The following is a 15,528-nucleotide window of genomic DNA, read 5'->3' as shown; positions in this document are numbered from 1 at the left end:
TCAACCATCAGATATTAGAACTCCAGGGTCGACACAACCTCTCAGGGCCCAGGGATAGGCGGTGTAAGCTATACTCTGGGGATATATGTGGTTCTTATAGAAGGAATACTCGTATAAACCTCAGAGAGGGCTGATTTGAATTAAAATATAAATTTCTAGTTCACTTTTAAAGATTCAAAAGGAACCAAAGCTTAATCTAGTCCCCCACGCCCTTTTTCCCAAACCCATCCGATACAAATTTTTATATAGCCATTTTGTTACAAATAGTTGAAACATCAGTTAAAAAAAATTCCGAGGTTGACACAAACCCGTTTTTTCACTTTGATTTTGTTGCATTGATGTCAGTTTTGATACTTTGATGAATGTTGGATTTTTCTTAAAGTTTCATTTTGAAATAAGAAATTTTTGAAAACTTGAAATTTTTTGCAATAAAAAACGAACAAAAATCAATTAAAAAAAACTTTCCAAAAAATAATTTTTTTCAAATAAAAGTAAAGTCCTTTTTAAACTGAAGATTATAATATACAAATACATTTTAAAATTAAAACTAAACATGACCGAAAATTACTATAAAAGAATTAATGTAACCCAAAACGAACAGAAATTAAATAAACAATCATAGCAAAAACTCATAACAAGTAATAATATAAAAGAATAAATAGATCTTAAAGCGAGTAATGCTTAGATTGAATATGAATATCAAGCTTAAAATGAAAAAAAAAATATCTTCCTATTGAAGTATAAATGAAACTTAAAACGAGCAGAAATTAAATAAACAATCATTGCTAACAAACATACAATAAATATTAATGTAAATTAATAAAAAAAAATCTTAAAACGAGTGAAACTTAAATTGGATACGAAAATCAAGCTTAAAACGAACAAAAATCACCACAAACAAGAGTTAGGGTAACACCTCCTTCTCTTACTGTAAAAGTCTAAAACCTACTGCGTCATTGTTGCTTTACTGAAAACTATATGCGTCTTGAACAGTCTTGGAAAGTATAACCAACATCAAATTGAATATTCGATAAATAATGATAATAATTGTTGAAATATCCATCAGTTGAAGAATTTATTTCACTGTAATTGTATTTTTATTTTAAATACTTTAATAAGTGGAAAAGAAAATATTTGCAATATAATTCATTTTCAAGCAAGTGCCGATGACGCGGTAGGCTTTTTGTTTTTGTTTACAGTTAAGGAGGGGGGCAGTATCTAAACTCTTGTTTCCTGTGAAATTTAATTCGTCTTGTACAACTTTAGAAAGAACTAATAAATTAAACTGGATATTGGATTTATAATGATATTAATTGCTGAAAACTCATCAGTTCAAAATTTTACTATAATTTTAATGTTTATTTTCAATATTAAGTACAAAAGAAAATTTTTGCAATAAAATTGGTTTTCAGTAAAGCGCCAATGACGCAGTAGTTTTCAGACTTTTACAGTGAGAGAAGGAAGTTCAATATCTATTGAGATATTTCATTAGTTCAACATCTCTTTTAACACGACCTGAAAAAATACAACTTAATACTCTGAGCTGATCTTTGCTAATACCTCCTTTTGACAGCTTAAGTATGCAAAAAACGATGTGATTTTGTCAAATTACTATTTATTCCCTGAAAAATTCAGGCTAATATCATTAGCTTTAGTGGGAGTAGCTGTCGTAGCAGTAGTAATAGTAGCAATAGTCGTAATATACAAAAAGTGTCTTTTGATGTTTATGCCGTGTTTTAGCATTAGTTATTTATTCTATGTCGTTTCCCAAAGAATGGGCCATTGAACCCTTTTGAATATTGTTTTTGATATAGCTATTTCATGAGAATAAATGAAACTTGAACTTAAACTAAATGTATTATTTCCAACTCCAGCTTAGCATATCCTGAAAGTTTCAATTAAATACTCTAAGCCGTTAGTAAAATATTGCGGATTCACCCTTTTGAAAATGTACATCTTTATAGTATGTTTTGATGTAGTTCACTCTCCCCTTAAGAATTCCTGTATGTTGTTTGGTTAGATATACTTCATAGAATATATATCTTCATACCTTACGGGGTATATTTTAGTGAAAAGAGCTATTACAGACAATTTTATCATATACAAGAATATTTGAACACCATATTCGAAATAATTAGATATAATCATAATACACATTCCGCTATTTTATCTAACTCTTTTTAAATATTTCATTCTAATAACAATTTAATAGGTTAACTTTTGTTGTTTGAGATTAAACGGAGTAAAATATTAGAAAAGGTATTAAACAGAGTACTAAAAAGGGTTTTATTTTTGTAAACTTTTTCATTTTTCTCTGTAGACACTTGCTTTTTTAATTTTTCTATACATCATTCAGTTAATCATTGGCAGTGCGCTAGTGCTGCCTAAGTAAAGAACGATGTGGGCACAATGTGTTTTTTTTTCTCCTCCATACCCGGTCACTTCGTATCGAAGGAGCTGTCGTAGAAAGTTCGAAAAGGGCTCATTCGATTGCAAATTGGAGTGACTAGTGCCCTTTTTAATAGTCGAAAGTGATTGGAGGGCAACCGTCCCCCCCCTCCCCACGCCCATCATTCCTCCAAACATATTCAATCAAAATTTTGAGATAGCCATTTTGTTCAGCGTAGTTGATTTCCAGATAGAAAATATATTTTTGAGGGAGAAACTCTCCCACAACCCTCGGGACAAGGGTTTTAAGTTATGCACTGGGGGCATATAAGGTTTTTACAGCAGGCGTTGTAGTAGAAACTTCAAAAAAGGCTCATTCTATTGGAAATTAAAAGGGCTAGTGCCCGTTTTAATAGTCTAAAGTGATTGGAGGGCAACTTGGCCCCCCCCCCCCGCGCCCATCATTCCCCAAAACACATCCAATCAAAATTTTGAGATAGTTATTTTGTTCAGCATAGTTGATTTCCAGATAGAAAATATGTTTTTGAGGAGGACACTCGCCTACAACCCTCTGGGCAAGGGTGTTAAGTTATGCCCTGGGGGCATATAAGGTTTTTACAGAAGGCGTTGTCGTAGAAACTTCCAGAAAGGCTCATTCGATTGGAAATTCAAAGGGCTAGTGCCCTTTTTAATAGTCGAAAGTGATTGGAGGGAAAGCAACCCCCCCCCCAATGCCCATCATTCCCCCAAACACATCCAATCAAAATTTCAAGAAAGCCATTTTGTTCATCGTAGTTGATTTCCCGATAGAAAATATGCTTTTGAGGAGGACACTTCCCCAAAACCCCTGGGGCAAGGGTTGTAAGCTATGCCCTGGGGGCAAATAAAGTTTTTAAAGAAGGCGTTGTCATAGAAACTTCAAAAAAGGCTCATTCGATTGGAAATTCAAAGGGTTAGTGGACATTTTACTAGTTGAAAGTGATTGGACGGTAACTAAACCCCCTCTCTTGCCCACCTTTTCATCAAACACATTCAATCAAAATTTTTAGATATCCATTTTGTTCAGTGTTGTGGATTTCCAGATAGAAATTATGTTTTTGAGGAGGAAATTCCCCAAAAGCCCTCAGGGCAAGGGTTGTGAGTTATGCCCTGGGGGCATATAAGGTTTTTACTGAACAAGTCGTCGTAGAAACTTCAAAAAGGGCTCATTCGATTGGAAATTCAAATGGCTAGTGCCCTTTTTAATAGTCGAAAGTGATTGGAAGGCAACTAACACCCCTCCCACGCCCAACATTTCCCAAAACATATCCAATCAAAATTTCTAGATAGACTAGATTTTGTTTCTAGATTTTGTTCCACGTAGTTTAAAGTTCAGGAAATTATAACTTTGAGCAAGACACTCCCCCCACAGTCTTCAGGGCAAGGGATATAAGTTATGCCCTGGGGGCATATAACGTTTTTATTGAAGTGTCTGTCGTAGAAACTTGAATAAGGGCTCATTCGATTGGAAATTCAAAGGGTTAGTACCCTTTTTAATAGTCGACAGTGATTTGAGGGCAACTAACCCCCCTCTCGTGCCCAACTTTTCCCCAAACTCATCCAATAAAAATTTTTGGTAGCCATTTTATTCAACGCAGTTGAAAGTTTTGGAAATGAGGTCTTTAAGGATGACAACCCATCCCTCCCAAAACCCCCAGGCAAGAATTATAAGTTATGCCCTGGGAGCTTGTAAGGTCTTTATTGAAATTGATGTTGTAAAAACATCCAAAAGGGCTCATTCAATTAAAATTTGAAAGGACTGTTGCCCTTTTCATAGTCAAAAGTGATTGAAGAGTAACTAACCCCCCTCTCATGCCCACCATTACCCCAGGCACATCCAATCAAAATTTTTAGATATCCATTTTGTTAAACGTATTCGAAAGTTCTGGAAATTAGGTCTTTTAGGATGATAACCCTATCAGAGCTTTCAGTGGAAGGGTTGTAAGTTATGCCCTGGGGGAATATAAGGCTTATATAGAAAGTTGTTGTAGAAATTTCAAAAGGGGATCATTTTTATTGGAAATTGAAATTGCCCTATTTAATAGTCGAAAGTCAGTGGAGAGTAATTAACCCCCCTCTTACGCCCTCCATTTCCCCAAACGCATCCAATCAAAGTTTAGAGATAGCTATTTTGTTCAACGTAGTTGAAAGTTCTGGTAATTATCCATTTAAGGATGACAAATCCCCCAGGGTCCCCAGGGCGAAGGTTGTAAGTTATACCCTGGGGTCATATAAGGTTTTTAATTATAGAGTTGTCGTAAAAACTTCAAAAGAAGCTCAATCAATTGGAAATTGAGAGGGCTAGTGCCCTTTTTAATAGTTGAAAATGATTGGATGGTGATAACCCCTCTCTCATACCCACCATTCCCCCAAACACATCCGATCAAAATTTTCAGATAGCCATTTTTTTCAACGTAGTATAAAGTTCTGGAAATTATGTCTGTGAGGATGACAACCCCCCCAGCCCTCAGGGCGAGGGTTATAAGTTATCCCCTGGGGGTATATAAGATTTTTATTGAAAGTGTTATCGTAGAAATGTCAAAAGGGCCCATTTGATTGGAAATTGAAAGGGCTAGTTCCTTTTTTAGTAGTTGAAAATTATGGGAGAAAGACTAACGCTCCTCTCATGCCCACCATTTTCCCAGACACATCCAATCAAAATTTTGAGATAGCCATTTTATTTAACGTAGTTGAAAGCTATGGAAATTAGGTCTTAGATGATGACAACCACCGTCACAGCCCTTAGGGTAAGAGTTGGAATTTATGCCCTGGGGGTTATAAGGTGTTTATAAGGAAATGTTATCGCAGAAACCCAAAATTGGCTCATTTGATTGGAAATCGAAAGGCCTAGTGCCCATTTTAAAAGTCGAAAGTTATTGGAAGGCTTGACATTTTTATAGTAAAGATCGATGTGGGTATATTGTATTATTTGTTTGGTTGTTGTTGTTTATACCAGGGCACTTTGTATCGAAGGATTTGTCATAGGAAATTCGAAAAGGGCTCATTCGATTGAAAATAGAAATGGCTGATGCCCTTTTTAATATTCGAAAGTGATTGGAGGAAAACTAATCCACCTCCAATGCCCACCATCCCATTTGACTTTATGTTTAAAAACTAAATGTTGCCATAAGATTAAATCAAAATGCACTGTGTTAGTGCTAAATCCCAATAAGGCATCTCAGCAGTATCCCAAGAACGACTGAAGGTTTTATGTTAAAACTTTTGGGGCTGCTTCTGCTCTTAAAATTTAACCACATCAAAATGGCGTAAGTGTATCAAAGCTATCAAAGAAAGTAAACAGATTTTTTTCCGAATGGTATCAAGTTTTCCATTTGCACCAGCAGTAGAATACCATATATTTAAAATATAAGATTCTTTCCTTCTAAAGATGATTCGGGCAGAAATTAAACGTCCCCTAATTGAGTTCAAATACCGCTTCCAAGAGTCTAAATTCTTAATCAGCAAAAAGAGAAATTGCATTTCTAGCTCCAGTCAAACAACGACGCTGGTCGTTCGAATTTCGCTAAGATAATTAGTAGCAAAAAAATTGCTACGTACGATGTTTCTAAGGAAGTTTAAACGGCAAAAAACCGTGTGAATGCCTGAATCATCAAAAATATTTAAAGAGATTATTGGACGAAAGATCTACGTCCTTGGGCCCTCTTGGTCCAATGGCGAGCAGTCCCTACAGCGCAGGACGAAAGAACTGCGTTTGGGAGTGGGGTAAATGTGTTTTTTAATTTTAATCTGAAGTCAGATCTGTAAACGATTAGTACCGCAATCGTTATATTTTGGTCACCGTTATTGTCATTGAAGTAACCCGTTGCTGTGCAACTAAGCATGTAAGTTCAATAAATCTATTGTCTTTTTTATCTGTGTTTATTCCATTTTATATGTCTGTATCTCCCGCTACAAAATTTTTATCGCTACAAATGGCACGAGTCGGAAATTGGAGGAAAACTGCGAACTAATTAGGCTATTAAAACTTTGTAATTTAAATTTAATTATTGGAGAGATACAGATATATAAGCAAAGTGATTAGGCCTATAGCCGCTAAGCTACTACAAGGAAACTCCTTTAGATATCTCATAGGAGATAATAGCCTCCCCAAAATAAGTTAAGCGAAAAAAAATTAATTTATTTTTGTTGATTCAATGCTTATATACATATATACTATATTTTATTTTCTTTAAGTTTTAACTGGTGGAAGTTGGGAAAACTGAGTCTAGTTGACTAAATAAAAATTGTATATTGAAAAAGAAATGGTTTTTTCAAAAGAAAAAGGTAAATGGACTTTGCTTTTAGCGGCGCTCGAATTAGCAAAACTTCGAGCAACTTGGCTCGAACTTTGGCTATTAGAAATAGATTTGTATCCCCTCAAAGAGTTGGGTACAATAGAAAACATGGAGAAAAGGCTCAATAAAAAATTGTAAAATGAAGAAACAAAAAAATAGTATTCAGTTTTTAGCAAGTAGAATCAAGTGTATAATTAGTAGTTTTTTAGTGTTAGTAATAAATGCAATGTAGTAGTGCCGTGTATCACTAAATAATAAAGTATTTGTACCGTGAATTGAAAGAATAAAATAAAAGATAATGCGTAAATAAGAAAAACAAAATCTAGCTGGACCGATGAAACGTTGGTAGAAACAGAAGAATTTTAGGCATAATAGTAGCAAATGGGTTCCTAATTCAGCCTTACTACAGGTACAGGCTATAAACTTATTGTTCAAGTATAAAAAAAACTGCTACTGTTGGGGTTCTACCCCTGTTTCTTTTCCTTTCAGATAAATGACCTATTATCGTTTCTTTAATTACATTTGTGACCCTTTTGGAAGAATACAAGTAGGATGTTTTCTACAAACTGTGTAGTATTTTCCGTAACCCAGGCAGGGTAGAAATAGAGCTACAAGGCACCGTCATTATTATATTGACAGGGAGGGTTATTAACTCCAAGGAGACAGTAGAGATTTTCAAGCCGTAACCCAAGGTGGGTACATTTGGCTTTAGAAAGTGGCCATTTGAACACTCGATCGCGTTACCATATTCTGGGACAGGGTATACTGTAAATAGGGTAGTACCAAACCCGATATTTGCAGAAACGTTGGGGTAAGAGCGGGAATCTCACTAACATTAGGGCCGACAAGGGGTTCTCCCCTTCGAGTAAGTGGCATAGCAACCTTTTTGCGTCATTCGAGTAAGTGGCATAGCAATCTTTTTTGCGCCATTTTTGCCTTTAAAAGTGGTGACCCCGCACATACACCCCATTAAGTGGTACCAGCGGTAGCTAGCACTACGAACACTGCCATTTCCGAGTGTTTTAGGAGTAGAGATGCTTCGAAAATATGGCATTTTACGACGTAATAAGCAATAGAATTACCTTTGTTGAAGCTAACAAATACTAGGTTAGTTATGTAGTTTCACAAGCAAGGGAAGGAAAAGATATATAAATATATAATTAAATTACTTGAGGAAAGGATGAAAAAAAAACGAGAAAAGTAACAATAAATAAGAAAACAAAAGTGGAAGCTTAGCATTCGGTGAAAGAAACCGTTAATCACAGAAAATTGAGGCATCGGGATAGGTCTTAAAAGGGTCTCCTTTACCTACACAGATGACCTTCATCTGAATAATGGTGATAGAAAAAATTCAAATTCTGAATTAGCTCCACAAAATGAGTGAACAAGAAAATTTGAATTTTGAACCATGGCTGTCTTAGAGCCATGTAGATGTAAAACAAGCCAGTGTACATGCTTGTTTACAAAGAATAATTAAAAATACATGAATATATTTTTTTTGGGGTCGAGTGTCATTTGTATTGCTGGGGTCGACTCCCCTCGCACACGTTAGGTCCCCTAGTGGATAAATATCCACGTTATTTGCACTTATTAATTTTATGGTTTATTTGTAATGATGGCAAATATCAGAATTAACTTATTGATTTTTTTATAAACAGATACCATTCAACACAATTAAGAAAGGTCGTCAAAAGTCTGTCTATTGTTCTTAAAAACTGCTTATTTTAAAATATCAATTTTCTTTTTATGTTGTTCTATTTATTTAAGAGCGAGAGAGAATGAGCATATGTAGGTTTTATTTTTGTAGCTAGACATAAGACATACCTTAGTACTTCAGTTTAATTAAATCTACGTTCAATGTTTTGTTACAACAAGCATCCTTGATTGCTATACTTTGCGCACCTTAGACTAAATTAGTCTATGTTACTAAGGATTTGATTAAGTTTTAGATGTCTTATTTTTGTTAGTATTACTTCTATGCCCTTTCAAAGGATAATAGAAAGGTTGGAACAGAAAATAACCAAAGGTAGGAAGCTCGTGGTCGACTGAGAACGACAAATGGTGTTGGACCAAGTCTTGTGGGAAGCCTGAGGAGGAACTCAAGGCCCATGATTGTTTTTTGTAATTTTTTTTTAAACGATCGTAGGAAGGGATATTTCTCAGTCCTTCAAGTGTAAGAAATTAGTATTTTTATGCCAATCAGGGCCAGTCAACGCAATACTTAAAGGTTGAATAGAAACTTCAGTGAGCTAAGTTTTCGTTGTTTGGATCAGAATGCTTTGAAAGAGAAACAGAGAGTTTACTTTCTTGTAGCTCCTTGGCGAAAAAATTTAATTTCATTAGTTTATATCTATGACGTATACAATAACAGAGAGATCACTGTTCTATAGTTCTGTGACAAAAATGTTCTTTAATTTCATTGGTTTATCTATGACATATCTTGTACTCTAATCTTTGTCGCATATTTTCGCAAGTCAGTCATGTTATATCTTACATATACTGACTCAGGTTCCCCTCGTATTTTATATTAAAAAAAAATCGACCCATGCCCTAACCAAGATGGATATTATCAAAAAAAAGAAATTACCAGTATAAAAGCGTCTAATTGGACGAAATATTTTATCTTAGTGCAGATTATAATTATTCTAGGCCTACACATTGCTCATTCATGTGTTTCTTACTCGAGTAATATATGTACTAATAGAAAACTATTGGTAACTATAAACAAACAACCTATTGGTACGTTTATATGTAGAATTTCACGGCGGATGTGAAATTATATCTCAATAATAATATGTAAAATTTTAAAACCATTTAATCAGTTAAGATATATGGATTGAAACCCTGTGTATGTCCAATGGCGACTAAGTAAAACCCACAAGGAATTCCCTATTAATGGGAAGGTGTTTCTCGCTTAACGGATTCTAATAAGACTTCAATATAATATTTATTTATTTAGTGCCGAAGGATTTGCTCAAACAATAGCTTTCTAAAAAGATATTGATGTCAGCTCTTCATTATGCTTATATTCCTTGCCAAGCATTAACTGGAATCTACGGAGGCAAGCTTGGAAATCCTGCATCTAATTACCTTATTCAAAAAGCGAATGTGTGGCACCAATGTTGACTTGCAATTACGGGAAAATCCTGAGACTAAGAGCCTCTGCATTTCAGCCGTTAAACCGGGAGCCCCATGAGAACGTCTAAGCCAAGAAATAGGGAAGACAACAGAAAACGAGTGGGTAGAGAGGTCTCCACTTGTCCTTGATATGTCTTGTTCCCTCATTGTAGTACTGTTTGCGTAAAACCGTGTGGTTATGACGCTGCAACATGCGTTTCTTAAACAGCACGGACTTGCGTGAATAATGCAGGCATGAAAAAAATATCGTAAAAGTAGACCTCAAACTTAACAATTTAGTGTAAATTATGTTTATTTAATATCGATATTTCCGTCCTTAAAACAAATTTGAAGACATTACCGTTTTATATTTTCATTGTGAGTACTAATATTAGTGTATTTATTTAATTATGTCTCATAACTTAGAAATTAATTTACCCAATTAATACGTGACTTATTTGTACTATGAGTTTTTACTTTAAAGAACGCGTGATTCTGCCTCGCTATTTTTATTACAGGAAGTAAATGGCAAATTGGTTATTGAACATTACAAAGAGCTGCCCAGTACAGATACGACCCATTAGCATATATTATTCTCAAATATCAACCAACGAATAATATTCACCATAACTCTAGTCAGCTACCATCTCAACTTTGTCGACAAAAACTTCAGTTACCTTCGTCCGTCATTTCTTCGACCAAGAAACACACTATATATAAGGTAACACGCTGTTCGAGACTCAGTATCAAGTACCTTAACAAGCTATGTAATCACATAATCGCTGAGAAACCCATCGGCCAGTACAAGATATAAATACGTAGATATCGCCTTTGATACTCACTATGGACCCCAGAACAATTTGACAGTATAGTGATGATATTTGAAGCTAAACGATATTTAACGACATTTGAAGTTAAATAATATTTAAATTTGAAGATATTTGAAGCTGTAGTTAAAGACAATTTAAAGTTTAATTCTGAGAACCCCATCGATCAGAACAAGATAAACGATATTTAACGATATTTGAAGTTAAATGATAAAGACATTTGAAGATATTTGAAGCTGAAATTAAAGACAATTTGAAGTTTAATTCTGAGAACACCATTGATCAGAACAAGATAAACGATATTTAACTATATTTGAAGTTGAACGATACTTAAAGACATTTGAAGATATTTGAAGCTGAAGTTAGAGACAATTAGAAGTTTAATTCTGAGAACCCCATCGATCAATATAAGATAAACGATATTTAACGACATTTGAAGTTGAATGATATTTGAAGATGTTTGAAGTTGAATTTAAAGACAATATATTAAGAGAGTCACCATAGTATGACGACAACCCGTTTCAAAAGGCGCAAATGAACAATTTTACGCGAGAATACATTCTCTATGTGCCTCAAAAATCCTAAAAATGATATGCTGAGAAGAAAAACACCAACACCTGTAGTGGGAAGAACCATTTCCCAGTTGACTATTAGAACGATATTTAACGGTCATTTCCCAGTTGACTATTAGGGAAAACTTAAGGTGTAAAGACAACTAGACTCAAACTGTTCCATGAAGAAACCATGACGTAAGGGCTTCGAAATTTTTGCCAGGACAAAAGGAGTGAAGGACAGTAATTTACAACAGAAGGGTGTAGTACACTAAGGACACGAAAGGTGATGAAAAGATGTGAAGCTAAATGTATTACTTCCTAATAACTTTGAAAATGCAAAAATCTCAATATTGAAAGTGTTTTAATGTCATCAGTGAATATAGTAAACCAAATATTTTATGTTATAAATCATTCATCTATGTACCAGAAGTAGAGTTAGATGTAATATTATCATGTTATTAATTTAATGTAGTGTAGATAGTATTTAGTACTTAATATAGCCAGCAAAATCAAAAAAAAAAGGTAATGTAAAAGTAGAATAGTCCCAACTTTATTGGAAATGTAAAAGTAATCAGTGTTAGATACATAAAAAAAAAATCTTTAATATATTAGCTAACCTAGAACCAAAAATAATCTTAGTCCGGTAGACGAATTTTAGATAGGGATGTAGAATAAAATAAGAAAGATAATTGAAAAATTTTAAGCACTCCTAATGAGCAGTTACTAATGACGGGACGTCATTATTTGATGGGAAGGGTGATGTGTACCAGCAGTAGAATACCATATATTTAAAATACAAGATTCTTTCCTTCTAAAGATGATTCGGGCAGAAATTAAACGTCCCCTAATTGAGTTCAAATACCGCTTCCAAAAGTCTAAATTCTTAATCAGCAAAAAGAGAAATTGCATTTCTAGCTCCAGTCAAACAACGACGCTGGTCGTTCGAATTTCGCTAAGATAATTAGTAGCAAAAAATCGCTACGTAAGATATTTCTAAGGAAGTTTAAACGGCAAAAAACCGTGTGAATGCTTGAATCATCAAAAATATTTAAAAAAGATTATTGGACGAAAGATTTACATCCTTGGCCCTCTTGGTCCAATGGCGAGCAATCCTTACAGCGCAGGCCGAAAGAACTGCGATTGGGAATGGGGTAAATGTGTTTTTTAATTTTAATCTTAAGTCAGATCTGTAACGATTAGTACCAATCGTTATATTTTGGTCACCGTTATTGTCAATGAAGTGACCCGTTGCTGTGCGACTAAGCATGTAAGTTCAATAAATCTATTGTCTTTTTTATCTGTGTTTATTTAATTTATATGTCTGCGTCTAGTCCAATAATAGGTAATTAGTTCGTAAGTCTCCAAGGTAAATGCTCCCAAAGGAATCTGATCTCCAGATAGCTCAAGAAAAAACAGGCCACATTTATATGTCTACATATTCAATTTTCTCTCATTAATTGAGAGCGGCGCTAGCCTAGTTGACACAATCTCCAGCGCTATAAGCGGCGCTATTGGAGAAATTTCTATCGCCACGAATAATAAACCTTTTATTGCTACAAATAATAAATCTTTCCATTACTACAAAATAAATTCTTTTATCGGTACACATTTCAGGTCAACTAGACGATATATGAAACTAAACTATACACTTCTATTGTGTCCAGATTTTTAAGAGGGTGTATGTTGTTAAAAATTGCTGAAAATTTTTCTCCAGCCTGCAAATAGCAGGCCAAACTATAAATCTTTAAAAAAACGAAAAGATTTATAGTATTATTTTCTTTTTCTCTGAACAGACTGTGTCAATATAAAACGAACAGAAATTAATTTAAAAAAAAAATTCCACAAAATAAGTTCTTCAAAGAAAAGTAAACAACTCCATTATCCACAAAATGAGAAAAAACTAAAATCAAATAATCTACCAAGCGTGAAACTACCACAAAATCAGCATCGATAAATAAATGAAACTCAAAAAGAACAGAAATTATAATAAATAACAGAGTCAAACTCAATACGAGCAGAAATTAACATAAGTTGGGCTCAAAATCCCTATGCCTTCCCAAGGCCAGAACATAATTTGCAGTTTACTGAAAAAAATACAAATGAATGTGCATTGTCAGTTTAATATACATAAACTGCTATTTAGTTATCAAAATCTTAATATTATTTGATTTATTAAAGTTATAAAAGTAAAAACATTTATATTTTTTTTAGTAAAGTGCAAATTATAACGTATAGGGCAAATTATAGCCGTATAACGTTAGAAGAATCCAAGTAGGGTTTACGCAAACCTGGGGTCTAGGGAATTCTGCAGTCAATGAAATATTGGCTAATCATTTCGAAAGTTTAAAAAATACAACCGCCCCAAAAAAGTCCTCTTACGTTCCAGAGAATCCCATCATCATCCTGAATATCAATGAATATCAGCACAGATCCACTTTCTGCCAGTGAGATACTAGGAAAAGCAAAGAAACTGAAAAATGGAAAATTTCTGGGACTGGACCGCATATTTGCAGATGTGATAAAGGCATCAATATCCTCATGTATATCCATTTGATATTTACTCTTCACTCGGTTTTAGACAACGGCCAAAGTACCATCAGACCGGAAAGACAGCTTACTCATCAGGATATCCAAAAAAGAATACCCTCCCGAGTCGGGCAACTGGCGGAGTTTAAATTTTTGTGTCAATACCTGGGAAGATCCTCTCACATATTATCCTACAGAGGATCCAAACACAACATGATCATCACCTGCGAGACGAACAGCATGGTTTTTGGCCAAAGCGTTCATATGTGGACCTTATATTTACGCTTAGATATCCTACTAGAGAAAGCAGGGAGTGGGTTTCGAAGATTTATATGATCCTTATGGACTTCAAGGAAGCCCTCGACTCCGTAGATCGTGAAAGCCTTGATAAGATTCTCATCCACTATGGAATCCCTGAAAAAATAGTAACGATTATTACTGCCGTGTTTGAGGATGGTCAATATGGCGTCAAAACACTAGAAAACTCAACTCGTTTCTTCAGGATTTTTTCAGGAGTAAAACAGGGGTGTGTTCTATCACCATTACTTTTTGTAACAATGGTTGATTACATATTGCGGAACACAGGGACAGAAGGCATCAGATTAAGGCCCGAAGTCCAGGGTCAATGATATTGACTTCAGAGACGACTTAACAGTGCTTGAGTCAATCAAAAAGCAGCTCCAAGAATTACTTGACGAGGTCATGGTAAGGGCAAACAATCCTGGCCTACGTGTGAATGCTGAGAAAACCAAATGCGTGGTGACTAGTAACTCTCCACTGGCCAATACAGGTGGTGATCAAAATTTTGAGCAAGTTCTCCAGTTCAAATATCTGGGAAGTATCATTGAGAACACTGTCCAGATAGTGATAGTAATACTCATCAGAATAGGACAGGCAAATGGCGCCTTCAATAAACTACGTCAAGTATGGAGATCTTAGGGATTTTCTCTGTGCCTGAGGCTACGCCTTTTCAACAAGAATTTTATGCCTATTCTACTCTACGTAGCAGAAACGCGTCACCTGAATCACGAACAAAAGAGAAGATTCCTGGCTTTTGAAAACTCATGTCTATGTAGAATATTAAACATCCACTGGTCACAAAAGGTGACAAACCAGTTCATTCGTGAAATGACGCAACAACCTCTAATAACCGACATCATCAGAGTCAGAAAGTGGAGACATTTGGGCCACCTTCTACGTATGGATGACCTTAGTCTCCCTAAATCCTCTTTACACTGGTAAGCACCTAGAACTTGCAGGCTGCGAAGATCCAGAAACACACTCTGCCGGACCTAAAAAAGAGATCTACGAAACCTGCACACCTCCATTTTACAACAATGGGAGAAGATCAATGCAGCAGAAAACATGAGGGAAGATTGGTGGCTCCTCCTTGACGCCCTGGGCTCCTCAGAAGGCACAGACGGATCTAAATTATTGGGTAAGGGTCAATAATAGCATTAAAGAGCCTGTACCTAAAGGTCTTCTGCTAACATATCCTACCTTCAACTGCTAGAGTAAATTTGACCCTAAATATATTGACCTTAAATATATTTCCCGCAAAAAACTTTAGGAACTTAAATTGTTCGTTACTCCAAAAAGTACAAATCTATTCAGAAGTGGTTTGTAATAATATCATATCTACTAGTCTAATGCATTTTGTTACGTTTTGGCAGGCTTGTAATTGACACTGTGTGTAACAATATTTTTAATTTAAAACACAAGAAAAAAACTTTAATTATGTTTTTCAGATACTCTTCGTGAAAAGTGCTTAAATGTTTATTT

Source organism: Artemia sp. Qi Xiang Cuo, chromosome 4, assembly GCF_049724085.1.
Source record: "Artemia sp. Qi Xiang Cuo chromosome 4, ASM4972408v1, whole genome shotgun sequence".
NCBI classification, from domain to species: Eukaryota; Metazoa; Arthropoda; class Branchiopoda; order Anostraca; family Artemiidae; genus Artemia; species Artemia sp. Qi Xiang Cuo.
The sequence above is the reverse complement of the archived record's forward strand: the minus strand, read 5'-3'. Positions refer to the sequence as shown.